The 13,915-nt window shown below is 39.4% G+C and overlaps 1 protein-coding gene across 1 annotated transcript in view; it reads right to left on the bottom strand.

Annotated features, from left to right (window-relative positions):
- lhx2b (LIM homeobox 2b) overlaps window positions 1–13,700 on the bottom strand; it is a 70,653-nt gene extending 56,953 nt beyond the window's left edge. Inside the window, exon 1 of the mRNA XM_078549850.1 lies at window positions 13,377–13,700. The gene's annotated coding sequence lies outside the window, so the exon portion shown is untranslated. The remainder of the gene's footprint in view (window positions 1–13,376) is intronic.
- Window positions 13,701–13,915: the final 215 nt, after the last annotated feature.

Genomic DNA, 13,915 nt, shown 5'->3' with positions numbered 1-13,915 from the left:
AGGAAGAATAAGAGAAGTTGGACTGTGGGGAAAGGGGCGGGGCAGTGAGAGGCAGGCTTGCTCCTTCAGAGAGCTAGCACGGACAGGACTGGCCCAATGGCCTCCTCCTGTGCTGTAACCATTCCGTGATCCCATGCTTCTATGAAACATGGTCGGTGGTCATTTGCTATTTGTTGAGGGCAGCATTTCAGATTGCCAGTGTCCAAATATAAAACAAAGGGCAGAGCACCGTTTTAAAACCAACGAGGAGATTTCATACCACAGCGGCCACAGCATACAACGCAGTTTCACTTAACCAGGCGTATAAGGGGCATAGATAGGGTAGATAGGAAGAAACGTTTCCCCTTATTGGAGGGGGTCAATAACCAGGGAGCATAGATTTAATGTAAGGGGCAGGAGGATAAGAGAGGATTTGAGGGGGGAAAAAAATCACCCAGAGGGTGGGCGGGGGTTATCTGGAACTCTCTGCCTGAAAGGTTAGTAGAGGCGGGAACCGTCACAACATTTAAGAAGTATTTAGATGAACACGTGAAACGCCATAGCATACTAGGCTACGGGCAAGGGCTGGGAAATAGGGTTCAAGTAGATCGGGGCTTGATGGCCGGGATGGACATGATGGGCCGAAGAGCCTCTTTCCGTGCTGTAAACTCTATAACTCTACTTGATGGGCTCGTGTAGACACATTAAACTCTGTAGATAGCAGCAATTTAAGTACCAAACTGCTTGTTTTTTTATCCAGATTTATCTTTACAAAGGTCTTCTTGACGACTCTAGCCCATATTAGTACAAGTTAAATGGCCAGAAATGTGACTTACTCTACAGAAACTATATAATCAGACGACCAATCAATGGCATGCCCCACTGTGCCATGTATCAAGTTAACATTGTAACTAATTGGTTGGCTATATACATGCAAGATACTTTATGACAAATCCAGTGGGTGCGGTGTAATTATTTTTCCAAAGGGCAACGAAATTCAGACTCAGTTGTGAGGCTCCATGACTAGGTGGGGGTTAAGTCTGTAACTATTGGAATACTGCACAAAACATGGCCGAAGATATGTTTTACCCCATTGGGTGTCAGTGTCCACAGGACCGCTTGCAGCTCTGAGCCGTGCCAGACACACGGAGAGGGATGGTCGCCTTTGGGCGGCGGCCTGCCTTGCAAACGAGACTTCATGATTGGGAGAAATGTTTGAATGACCCGAAAACATGTTGGCGTTTGCTTGCCATGTGTCAGCCAACTCAGTCACTTGGGTTCATAGAAGGAAAAAAAAACAAATTCGACTAACTGCGGAATATATAATTAGACTAACGTGGAATATATATATATATATATACGTATACACATATATAAAATTAGGTATTAGAGAAAGAGAACGAGGTAACGGGAATGGCAAGAGGATTTTTTGAACGCAGGGGGTATTATTGTCCAAGTCGGAACCTCCTGGGGATTGTGATGTAGCTGCAGTTGGGACCATAGAGAAGTTTGTAGTAACGAGAGACCTGTGACCAATAGCAGCATTCATACAAATACTCCACCCATTGTAAACATTAGATATATATTATGTGTGTGTGTGTGAGAGAGAGAGAGAGAGAGAGAAAGACAGGGAGAAAATGTGTTTGTGTGATCGAGTTGTTTTAATATTGACCAACGTATAAAATCACGGTGCATGGGACAGCACACAATTGAATAAAGTACACGGGCATGGTCTGTTTAGAGAACACCGTGCAATGATTATTCCAAACTGTCCTATGATTTTTGCTTCATTGCAGAGGGAGTTAATGCTGCAGTACTTGAATAGTCGTTTAATAAAACCATTAAAACAAACCCTTTGCCCGTTTACAAGCGGGTCTCTTTCTAATTACAATACCTTGCTGACAGCATCTGAATTGGTAAGTGTTTCCTTTCCTGAGTACAAAACCAGGGGACAATTTGTAGATATTGATAATTCTGTAGGTAATGATTCCCAATGCAATTGAAAAGCAGTTTGTAAATTAACAAATTGAAGTGTTGCATCTATAATTTAACTCTAGAAATCCTGTGTGTACGTATTACTGGTGGGACCCACACGTTGTAAACTTAAAATGCAAATACATGTAGTGCATAGCAGTTATAGTCAATGGGCGTTATGTAAATGCACAGACCTTTCGTCAATAAACAAATAATTGATCAAAGTTGTTACATGTTTGAATAATCCGGAGATAAACGATTTGGTGCATTATTTTTCTACTTACTCGTGCTTCCGTTGTAAATCTCCATTTCTAACAGATGAAAGTTTATTCCCTTTTTGTGACAAAGGGAACTCGTGTGCGCCTATGGGGAAGCTTTGAATACGTCGCAGGGGTAATCTGAGGCAAATGAATGTTCTGCACTTCTGAGAGTCCTTTCTGCAGCTTCATCTCCCTTCTGCCTAGTGGGTTTGCAGTACATCCTAAACTAGATGTCATTTTTAGCACTTTCAGTTTAAATCATTTCTTTGAAGTATAATTACAATTTAAAGCGCCAAATGGAATATAAACATATACGTTCAGACGGTGTTTTCCCACAACAGTCAGGATTTTGGATCCTACGGTAACTGAAAAATGAGCCAAGCGTTAGCCCGATACCATGTTATCGTTAAATCCCCAATTCGTGGATCCCAGGCGTAACGTCTGAACTTTCTTTTCTGCATTGCAATTAAAATAATTCCTATCGGAATATTCACACGACATGTATTGCAAATATAGCTGATTGCGCCAACCATTAAACATAACGCACGGTGGGTGTTGGGAACCTTGTTTGACACAGACTACAACCAGATCGCCTTAGAAAACAGAAATAATCATGTTAGCCCAGGGAGCCGAGCGTGCCCAATCAGAACAAGATTAAACTTGGAAATCAAGGCTTTCTGTGGTGATTACAGAGAAGCCGGGGGCCATACTGGATACAGCTGTAATTCAAACAAAAGCTAAAGTGAAACCAGCGCCAGATCTAATCCATAGGGTCGAACATGTATATACTGTATGTGTTTATTTATCTCGCAAATTGTATTTGTCCACGGTCCTGCCTCTGTCAATTTGCAAGGTCATGGTTACATGGAATCCACGTGTATAGACAGATAGACAGGTCCTGGCAGAGTTTCAGTTGTCATTTAATCCATAGCGCTAACTATAGGTGGGGATTCTCTCTGCATACCAAATGAGGGGAATTATAGTTTAATTTTTTTTTTTAATTTTGTGCCAATAAAGTACGGTCTGCATTCGCTTCTGCTGAACATGTTCACGGGAAGATTTAAATTAGCTTATGGGCCAGTAGGTTAAAAAAAAAAATAACGGTTGAAATGTAATCATTACATTGATTGTCTAGGGCTGTTCTGGAAGTAAAACAGGAGCGTGTGCTCGCTGGAGATGTTGATAGTGTAGATTGTGTCTGCAAGTTGGATTTCCTGCGCCGGGTAAAAGGTGACAGGTGAACAAATCGTAGGCCTGGAGCTGCAAGAAACAGCCTCTCCGTGTAAACGTCACCATCTCCTGTACCATCTGCTGTCAGCCAGGCTACCACACTAACACACAAAGGTACCAGCTTTCAGCCAGCAACCGTGACTAACTCCTAACAATAGAATTCAAATCGCAGACTGCTTAATCCACGGGATCGAGGTTTGCACAGATAACTGACAGGTTGTAGATTAGTTACAATTATCTAGCAAATCTCTTGATATTAATAGGTGACATTAACGATCACTATATTCCTCCCTACTTAAATGATTTTATCAGAATAGAAAATGGAAGTACTTCATTTGATATAAATTAAACCGTGAATTAAAACCTGTAATTGCTCTTGGCGCCTAATATATTGCTTGATTTTGGTTTTGTATCTTCATGTACTGTGATTGACACGCTGTAATTAATCATCGTTATTGCTCTTGTAACTCTGCCTTTATTTTGAAACGCTCATCAGTAATTTTTTCGACTACAATAATCAGGCGTTTTATTTTCGTGCGCTTTTTTTTTCTAAATGAAATGATTGGATAATAGATTAAATTGCAAATAATATGCTTACACAAGCAATTTAATGGTGCATTGATGGCACATTTTGATTGTGGATCATGTTTAGGTTTGCTGCTCTGTCTGAGTCTCTCTTCCTGCTAAGGTTTTAGTTAAGTTCAGTTGCATTTCATTTGCTAAACAGTTGCTGTTTTTTTTCTTCCCGTGGAAAAGGCTGTTCGTAATTATCAGTGATGGGAAGTTGAAGTGAATATGTATGTTCGAATTTAAATACACGGGGGTGAGTGGGAGAGAGGGAGGGATTGTTAACACTGATAGGCAGAAGGAGTACAAGATTTCACTCCAGTGTGTCATCACAATGCATGTTTATCGACTAAACGGCCTAAAAACTTTTAACAATGTGATAACGTTCATGAAACAACCTAAAAAAAAAACACTTCGGCAGCGTTGCATTCACAGTTTTAATTTCTCACAGTCACCGGGGCCGGTGGGAGGTTGGGGGACGTCGACGCCTCAAAGTGATTTTCTAATGTACAGTCCTGAATGTCTGAGGCCCTTCACCCACACGCCGTCTCTGCTCTCCAATGCATACATCACCTCCCACGTCTGATAGAAGGGGAGCGTTCAAGTTAGTCAGCAGGAGGCGCTCACAAACTTGCCGGGAACAACAAAAGATGCAGCACGCGAGCAGGACCGGAGCGTTTCAGCCTCGGCCATTAGGAACTGTTACCATTCTCACACTAATGGCTCGAGTTGAAATTTGACTTACGTAAGCATTTGACCTCGTGATCCCAGAGAAATGTGAGAGAAGTTTTCTTTTTCATTAAACCGAACAACCGTAAAGCAAACACCTGGACTTATAGGCTCCTGGTAAACTTCAGCAACATCATTTAAATGAGTCAACGTGTGGATGTCGGGCTATGTATGGGAGGGACGTAAAACCTACCTGCTTTAATTGAACAGAAGTTACTGCCTACTGACAACTTCATTTGTCATGGTCTCAGCGCCTATATTTCATTTCAGAAGCTGGATCCCAAGACGTGAAGAGTGGGTGTTATGGGAACTCCACATCACAATGTACCACACTCCACCAGCTCAACACCACACGTAAATACAAAATGAAATATTCATATAAATCATTAAAACACTCTCCTTTTAACACTAACGTGTAATTCGGTATAAATGGAAATACCTATTACTAAAGAGGATTGTATGTGTCATGACTGGAAGGTTCCAGTTTAGTTATGTCCCACTTGTCCATGCTCTGTACTTAACTGAAGTCTGGGATACAACTCAATGAGTTTGCAATAGTGATCGGGTGTCTCCCTCGCTGTTCTGAACGTAGTGTCCATTCAGCATGAACGACAGGTCAACCTTTACCAATGAGTTTAATAATGAGTAATTAATGTCATTTTAGAAAGAGGATATTAACAGGCTCAGATTTAACTAGGGCTTGGTTTTTTAAAAAAAAACTTCTCATCATTCCCCAACTCCGATTTTAGCGTTCAATCAACTCATTATCTCAATGTGGTGATGAAATTAATTCATGGGTGTTGATTTTCGGCCTGTGCCAAACCAGCCTGTGCTCCCCCCGCTCCAGCTATACTATAAACGACATCATTCAGACAGAACCGAATCCTCCACAGAACATTTCACTGGGATTTTTTAAAAAAAACTTTCCAGTCGACAATAAAAGATTTATTTCAAGCATAGCATTCACTAATAAAGCTGCTTAATTATGATTATATGCCCTATGTATTCTACCTCTAACGTTTCCTGTCTCGATGTACATGTTTAAAAAGTACAGCTGTTTAACTGATTGTCAGCGCTATCGCATTACTCGAATGTGTGTCGGTGCATCCTTCTTTCTGATTGTTTACAACTTCGTGAGTGTCCGAATACGATATAACCCTGTGTGTGTGTGTGTGTGTGTGTATTCATTGGGGACGGTGTCTCACTGGATTGAAATATCCTGTTACCCCTCCCCCCTCCCCCCTGGTCTTTAACAGTCTGCCTTCAAAATTATCCTACGCCAGGATAATAAAAAAAAACGTCCCAGTCTGATTTAATTAGATGCGAATATTATGATCTGGACAGCAACGATTTGTCCGAACTAGGTAATTTGGTTAATCAGGGAGCCCGTGTGAACAAGTGGAAATATTCTCAGCGTCGCATTTACAAGTAAAAACGCGATTTTAACGCTAAAGCAAAAAAAAAACCCGTCGAACTCATTTGAGAAATGCGGAGATTTGCAACTCCTGATATGTTTGTAGCAAAGGCCAATTATTCACATAACCAGCATCCGAACTGGACCCAGTTCTGCGACCATCCCATTCTTCCCACCTAATCTTTGCTAATATTCTCAGCCGGGATTGACTACATTTTTTTTTACAATCAACAGACGTATTTCCCACCCCCCCTCCAAAAAAAAACTTTAAATCGAGTTTACAGTAGGCTGCAAGAAGCTGCTAATAAGATGTGGACTATTTCATAATTTCCTTTGCACATCAAAAGGATTCAAGATGCTTAATGTATCCTCTCAAGGAAATATTATGTCGCTCTTTAAGTAAAGAGCCCCTTTTATTTGATGTGTTTCTGCACGTTTTCTTTTTTTTTATGAGCGGAGTTATGAGGTTAGCTGCAGGGGGTATTTGTCTGCGGGAAATCTGTCTACAAATGAAATTTTTGGACGCAGAAGTGTTACTGGAATGTTCGATGTATTTGCTTTCTTAGTTAAAACAGGACACAACAGTATCTGGTTACTCTGCGGGCTCGGCTTCCAGCTCAGGAGACCAGCATTATTATTATTTTTTTAAAAATAACAACAAAACAGCAAAATATGTTACTTCCCTTCCAAATATCGCTTTTGTGCATGTTCACACCGCGCAATGGTGCCAGTTAATGAAGATGGGAGGGTCACGATACCCCGACCCTATTGTTTGGCCTGAAACATATTAAAATGTTTTAAAATGAAACGACTGGGGATTTAACCTGATCCGAATCTACCCATCCCTGAAAAAAAAAATTAGATTATTGGAACTGTGTGAATACACAGAGATTTATTTTTTTAACCGAGATTTAGTTTTGCTTTTTGCACTATCACAAATGGATATCCACGCATTTATATACAAAGCAGGCTGTAAGGAACTTGTTTCCGAACGAAGCAACTACATGTGGAAAAGCATTTCACTATAAATCGTTTCCCGGGTTTAAACTTCATTTTAACGTTAAGTGCATACTTTATTTTCAGGATATGCGTTTACATATAAAATGTTTTTTTAATAAAGTGTTTGGAACTTTGTGTTCAGATCATGAAAATAAACAGATACAATGAATTTGACACGTACATTGCTACATGTGTGAACTTGTGTGTTCATGTGTGTCTGAACCGGTTAACCATTGAATGATGAAATCAAGATTTAATATCGGGAAGGAACAAGCAGGCATTCATTACAAGGCCAAGATGTGTACGGTTAAGTCTGTAACACAATGAGAAGTTAACCGAAGTCAGAGAATAGCCTGTGAAGGTGTTCATTTAACACTCAGCGTTGTTTACTGCAATTGATTTCGACCCAAGTAAGGCAGCAGAGTTGGATAAACTTCTAAAATGCTTTTATTCGTGTCAATGTATTGGTGCTTACGTCATATACCCATGTTAATGTGTATCCTTTTCATTACTGGTAATAATTGTAGATTCCCATTTTGAATTTATTTGTTTATATATATATATATCACACTGTGGTTCAACTCTCCCACTTCTCATTAAATGTAGCCACCTGCAGAATATATTAGGCGCATCAGCCCTGCGACCAAAGGCTCGAGAACCACATTGTGCCATTCATTAAAACTCAATTGAACACTTAAATGTCGCGCTTGCCTCATGATCTAGAGAAACCAGCCAAAATGTCCAAGGGTCCACACACAGAAACGCTTTTAAACAAAATTAGAAAGTACACTTCACACATTGAACCGACCTTATTCCAACCGCACTTTAACATCTTTACGCATCAACTCAAGTAGCAATTAGCTGGTCCTTTCATTAATTAACTATTCCTGGTAGATTTTACTGGAGGACAGGTTATTACACCCCATTTCAGAAAGATGTGAAAGGAATATAGGCATTTTTAATAATTCTCACAACGAGAAAGGGACTATAGCGAATTACTAATCCTGCTTTTTAAAAAAATCTATATTGTTGCTTTGATGACACGTCAACATATTTCTCGGGCAAGTAGATTAATTAAGTGCCAAGTCAAACACAAAAAGGTGAAAGGTCAGTTATACGAGTTGAGTGCGATTATGACCATTTTAGTACTGCCCATCTTCGGCACATCTTCCACCACCATTTAAATGTTTATTACAGGGCCAGGGAGTGTTCGCCTCGAAGTATTTTGAGAGTTTCACAAATTCAGCCTGAAGACAACCAGAGCCGCACTTAATTTGTGGTTAATTTTTTGAGCCAAACCATCAATGAACCAGTTTTACATTTCGTGAAATTGACAAGAGCTGTTGGGACAGGAATCCTGTTGCTCTAAGAAGGAGCTGAGCCAATTTAGAGCCGAGCTGGAAAGTGTTTCAACAGGAACAGGGCAAAGTGTAACACCATTTACTTACCTCAGCGAAAAACGGTTAAACTTAAAAGGCTTAAAACCAAAGAGGGTTTAACCTAAAACGGTCACACTTTTATGAGACCTGGTAAATATACACGTCCCGAAAGAACTAAACCCAAGATTCCTTAAGTGTGCAGTTATTTTCAATCGTGCAAATCACTTTTACCCGAATACAAGATGGCAGAATGTTTCGAAAGGTATTTGTTCGCTACTCGTAGTTTAGTTTAGTGAAATGCTATGTTTATTCGAATGAAATGAATATAATTATAGTGAATTATTGTTATAAACCAGGGTGGGCGATGTATTTAATCCCACAAGTCACACACCGGGTATCACTAATCTCGAGAAAATGTACCAAGCCCCAAAGTTTTATTCTTATTCTTTATCTTAAACTTTCATTAAAAAAATATTCAGTAAACTGTGTAATTTGCTTCATTTTTGTATCGTTAAACTAAGAATCGGTTTAGGTGTTTCTAGATGACATCACTTCAGTTTAAAGTATGACACAGATCTCTCTGGAATCTGACATATTTGTGGATTTTTTTTTGTATCTCAGAAAGGTTAAACTTAATTAGAATTTTAGGTTCTCGGTAAGTTTAAGTGCACTGCTTTCGTTTCACAGATATTTAACAAACTCTAGTGCAGGAAGACCGCGGGCAGCTCAAATTATTTCTTTTAATTAGAAAATCATCCGAAATGAATAGGAACTCCCGTTGTTTGTACAAGAAATTACTGACTCGTGTTTATTCGTTTTGCTTAATAAGGAGCCGAAACTCACATACCCACCACAGGAATCAATCTGTTAAATTGATTTGTTCACACCTCTGACCACGTGTACTGTGAAATCTGCTCTGTGACTTTTACTGCAAGCCGCTGTTTGGAAAGCAATTCTTTTTTTGGTCGAAACATCAACCCAAATAGTTCACTCAGACCCCTCAAATATCAGTTTAAGGTATAAATAGATGTTACAGGGAACACCGACAGACCCTGTTGTCAGCTGCATTCTGTGTTGGGAGATGTCTGGTCAGCTGACGACGTCTGATCCTGGATGTGAACACAGTCTGTTGTAGTAACTGGTCCCTGTTGTACAACAGATTAATCATTAATTCAGCCTGACTGACATCTGTTGACCAGTTGTTACCTCCCTACCCTAACAAGGCGACTGGACTGATAAAACAGTTCAAGCATATTGGACTTTACAATCATTAGTTACTTTAGTTAATCAATTGAGAAGACCTGACCGGTCAAGCCATTAATACCCAGTAAACCAGAATAATTAATACTGTCTGTTAACATTGCGAGGCTGCTTTGGGGTCAACTGTACGGAACACAACTGTGCCAATGATAGATTTAAGTTTGGATGCTGGCCAATGGGGAACTATAGGTGGACCATGGAATTAGACACGAGGGATTTGTTCAAAACGCAATATATTCTTGGCATCGGAAAGAATATAATTGCAATATAAAGTACCTATTGATTGTTTACTTTTTTAGCAAGATCCAAATTTCGATATAATTTTCTAGAAAACATTGAGGGGAAAGGAACAAACAGTTAGCAGTTAACTCTTTAGCTGCAGATTGAGGGAGGTAAAACCTTCATCAAATACTAAAAGGTAGCGGACAATGTGAGTTCTAAAAGTACTCAGTGATGGGAGGCATTTTGTAAGCAGTTGTGTTCCATAATTTGCATTAAGAAACCTGGTTTAACTAGTGCTCCGCACGTGCTGCCACTTGTTCTAGTCAAACGTGTCATTTATTACGTTTCGAGACTTTTCTTTCCTCTTGTAAGTAAGCTCAATACGAATTGAAATTCAAAGTTACTTTCTCAGTATCTTAGACCTATTAGTTAGTACCTATGCCAATCAATGGAGCCTGCATAATTCATTAGCCTGCTTGGTGATGCTCATAATCTACTACTGTAAAACGTTAGAGTAAGTGTGATTTTATTGTGTGATGGTGTGGGGAGGCATGTTATGTTACAATTAAGACTTTCTGGAACATAGCTAAAGTCAACAGCGATTCACTGACCATGGTTTTATATTAAAACACAATTAAACCATTACTTGGCGGAGAGGCGTGCAATGCGAAGGCCAACTTTCAGGCTGATAATCAGCTTTGCAATCATATTTGGTAATTCATGACGTTGAATAGGTGTCTTCCCAATCCATCAAAACGCAAGTGCAAGCTGTCAGCAATTGATGAGTTTTATACTGTCGTTTAATATGATCTATGCTGTACACTTTAGTTGTGACATCAATTTATTCCACACTTGATTCATTAATGTAGTCTATAGATCAATCAGCAGTTTGGGTTAGCTAGCCTTCTTGGGTGCAATATATTTCAAACCTCTTGTTCTAATCGTTTACAAGAACTATAGTCCCCCGCTCCATTACATGTATGTGATGCTTTTGTCCATTTCCTTCAACAAACTGAAGACTGCAATCTACCCACATCCCAAAAGTCTATCAACTTTCTAGTGAAGGTGCCAGAGATATTAAGTACGCCCCCCGGGTCCAGTTACTTTGTAAATAATATGGCGAACACATACCATATCACGGCATTTTAACCTACAAAAAGTTTGGAATGATCATTGAGAACACACAGGAAGGGCACATCCTTAGCGTAATTTTAAATGACAACTTATATACGGTGAAAACCCGACAAACACAATTCCAACTTGCCAATTTGACACTTGATCCCAAACTTGAATGGTGGATTTGCATTTGCAGAAATTGGGCATGACGGGGAAAGTTAGTTCTACAGTGAATATAAACGCTATTCCCTGATCCTATACTCAGCGTGTATCGCAAAAATAAGGCTGCCTTAGTCTGTAACACATTGTGAGATGCCACTGGACACAAACTGCCCTGGATCCGAACTGTAATGTTATCCAATAATCCGTGATTTTAATATAGTTCACAACCTATAAGCAATTGTATCGTTATATTGACGTACAACCTACAAGCAGACAGAGGTTTACTTCCTATTTTACTTTATATCCTGTAGGATGTCACAAAGTTAAAACCGAATAGTTTGCATTGTTTTGTTTTGTTGTTTCTAACTAGCTTGACCAACACTACTGAGTGTGATTGTGTGAAACTGAATATCCCACTGGCCAGAGTGAAAAGTCCTCACTGTACTCAGGCTAGTTTAGAATTTCTTAACGATAGGAAACAGAGACGTATAGTTTCGGTTTAGTAACACAATGACGTGGAGTTAGAAAAAAGCTGTTACAAAAGCAGGGTGTAAAATCGAAGGAGCTTACAGAAAAGATTATGGCCTCTTTGAAGAACCTTTTACAAACTTAACAACAAAATCAATTGTCCACAATCTAATCTCATATTGTTTAGCTGCTATTTAAGTTTTAGCTTGTTTTACATCCAAACAATATTGGACATCAGAACGGCAAATTTCTTAACATCTCACATTGTTATAAAACAGACAACAGACAATTACGTTTACTGAAACTAAGTCTTATAATTAGTGTTAAACAGTGGAAGACAAACTCTTTCAATAGTTTTTTATTGACAGATTATTTCAAGATTCCTGGTGGTTAAACTTAAAACTTCACCCAAAGCCAGGATGAAATAAGCACAGCAGATCACAGTGTACATAATGTTCTTTTATTTTTCACATGGATTTCTCTTGTTCTGGCCGAGATATATAAAGCAGCGCCCCATTCTATGAAACAGTTCGATTTCCTGTTTTTATTAACATTCTGACAACACACGTTGTTGAATCAAAGATAACTACCGTAACGTAAATATATCACAGGACGTGGACAGTGAAGCGATCGAGAGATGGATACAGCGTTTCTGGTGAGCAGAAAGCACATGAAGGCGGCATGCAACCTGATATGTTCTGACAGTGTATATGGCACTGATAATACGGGAGAGCGCTATAGGAGTAAGTCAAACTATCTGGAAGCGACATTTGGATAATTAGCCACCATTGAACGGTCAATCAAGCGAGCAGAAAAACAGGACAAAAACCCACAGTGGAGTTGCAAAACAAAAGAAACCTCGCCATGCACAGGATTAACCGTTCTAAAGCGATCTAAGTGCTGTTGTATTTGAAAGGACCGGTCCCCACTGTACCGCCGGTATGCTAATTGTTAGATTAGTACGGTTTAAACTACCTTTTTCGTATTTTTAAAAAAAAATCACGCCAAACGGATCTATCACAATTCGCGCAATACATCGAATCCTTTTCACTCTTAAGTATTTTCCAACACCCAGTTTCTGTCCTGACAGAAAAATGTACATAATACATTTAAGTCAAATATTGACAATAGAACGGTCTGTTTTACCCTTCAGTGTCCCAGGCCTACGTTTTTTTTCTGCAATTACAATCAGTATTTATAATTTCCTGTCTATCTGTCTCTTTAAGCCTACTTCATGATGATAAGGATTAAAATCCATAACCTTAAAGCGTCGCGAATCTACATAATAACATTGCAACTGCTTAAAGATCGGCCCTCGTCCTACACGGACCCCATGTAAATTAAAACATGCAGAATGCTTAATTGAATAAATACATATTTAATACATGCACATTCGATCAGGGCATCATAACGTCTAGATGTTGGTTTATACATTATACATCATTCTTATACACAGGATGTCTGCAGGCGTGTATGAAATATGATATTGCAACATTCACAAACGATTAATGCATCAGCCAAGCATAAATTAATCACTGGTGCTAAATCTTCACACTCTAATAAATTTGCAGTTGACTCGAATAACATCACGCCACCATTGGATAAATGATGCCTTACCGCCAACCAGTCTCGTCCTCTGCAGAGCGATTTCCAGACTCGTCTCCTTACAGGACTGTAACCTGGATGTTTATGAGCACTTGGACTATCTGCTGTTCGATCTTCGCTAACTCAGGCGAAACACCACATACAGTTGTGATCCAGAGCCTCACTCCCTTTATAATCATTGTGTATAACTGACCTCTGACCCATCCGCATCGTCAAACTCCTTGGTTGCATCAATTCTTCATCCATTTTTGAACTTTATAAAGTAGGATCGGGTGACTTTTCCTGTTAAAATTGTGTGTGACGGACAAGTCATCCACGTTTGATCATGATCTAGCTAACGCCAATGACAACACACCTCACATTCGTCAGGTTTTTTTTTAGATCATAGCATGCACAGCAAACGTGGCCTGTCTAATGCTGCCGATTTATTTGACAACAGTGGGATAAACGTGCTATAAACAATTGTAATTAATCCCAAAAGCTGGCACCAGCTTTGCGTAGTTTAGAAGAAATATCCCAATAATAATGGTAACGGGGACAGGGTGTTTAAA

The sequence above is a fragment of the Cetorhinus maximus genome, chromosome 10 (genome assembly GCF_964194155.1).
Source record: "Cetorhinus maximus chromosome 10, sCetMax3.hap1.1, whole genome shotgun sequence".
Classification (NCBI taxonomy): Eukaryota; Metazoa; Chordata; class Chondrichthyes; order Lamniformes; family Cetorhinidae; genus Cetorhinus; species Cetorhinus maximus.
The sequence above is the reverse complement of the archived record's forward strand: the minus strand, read 5'-3'. Positions and strand labels throughout refer to the sequence as shown.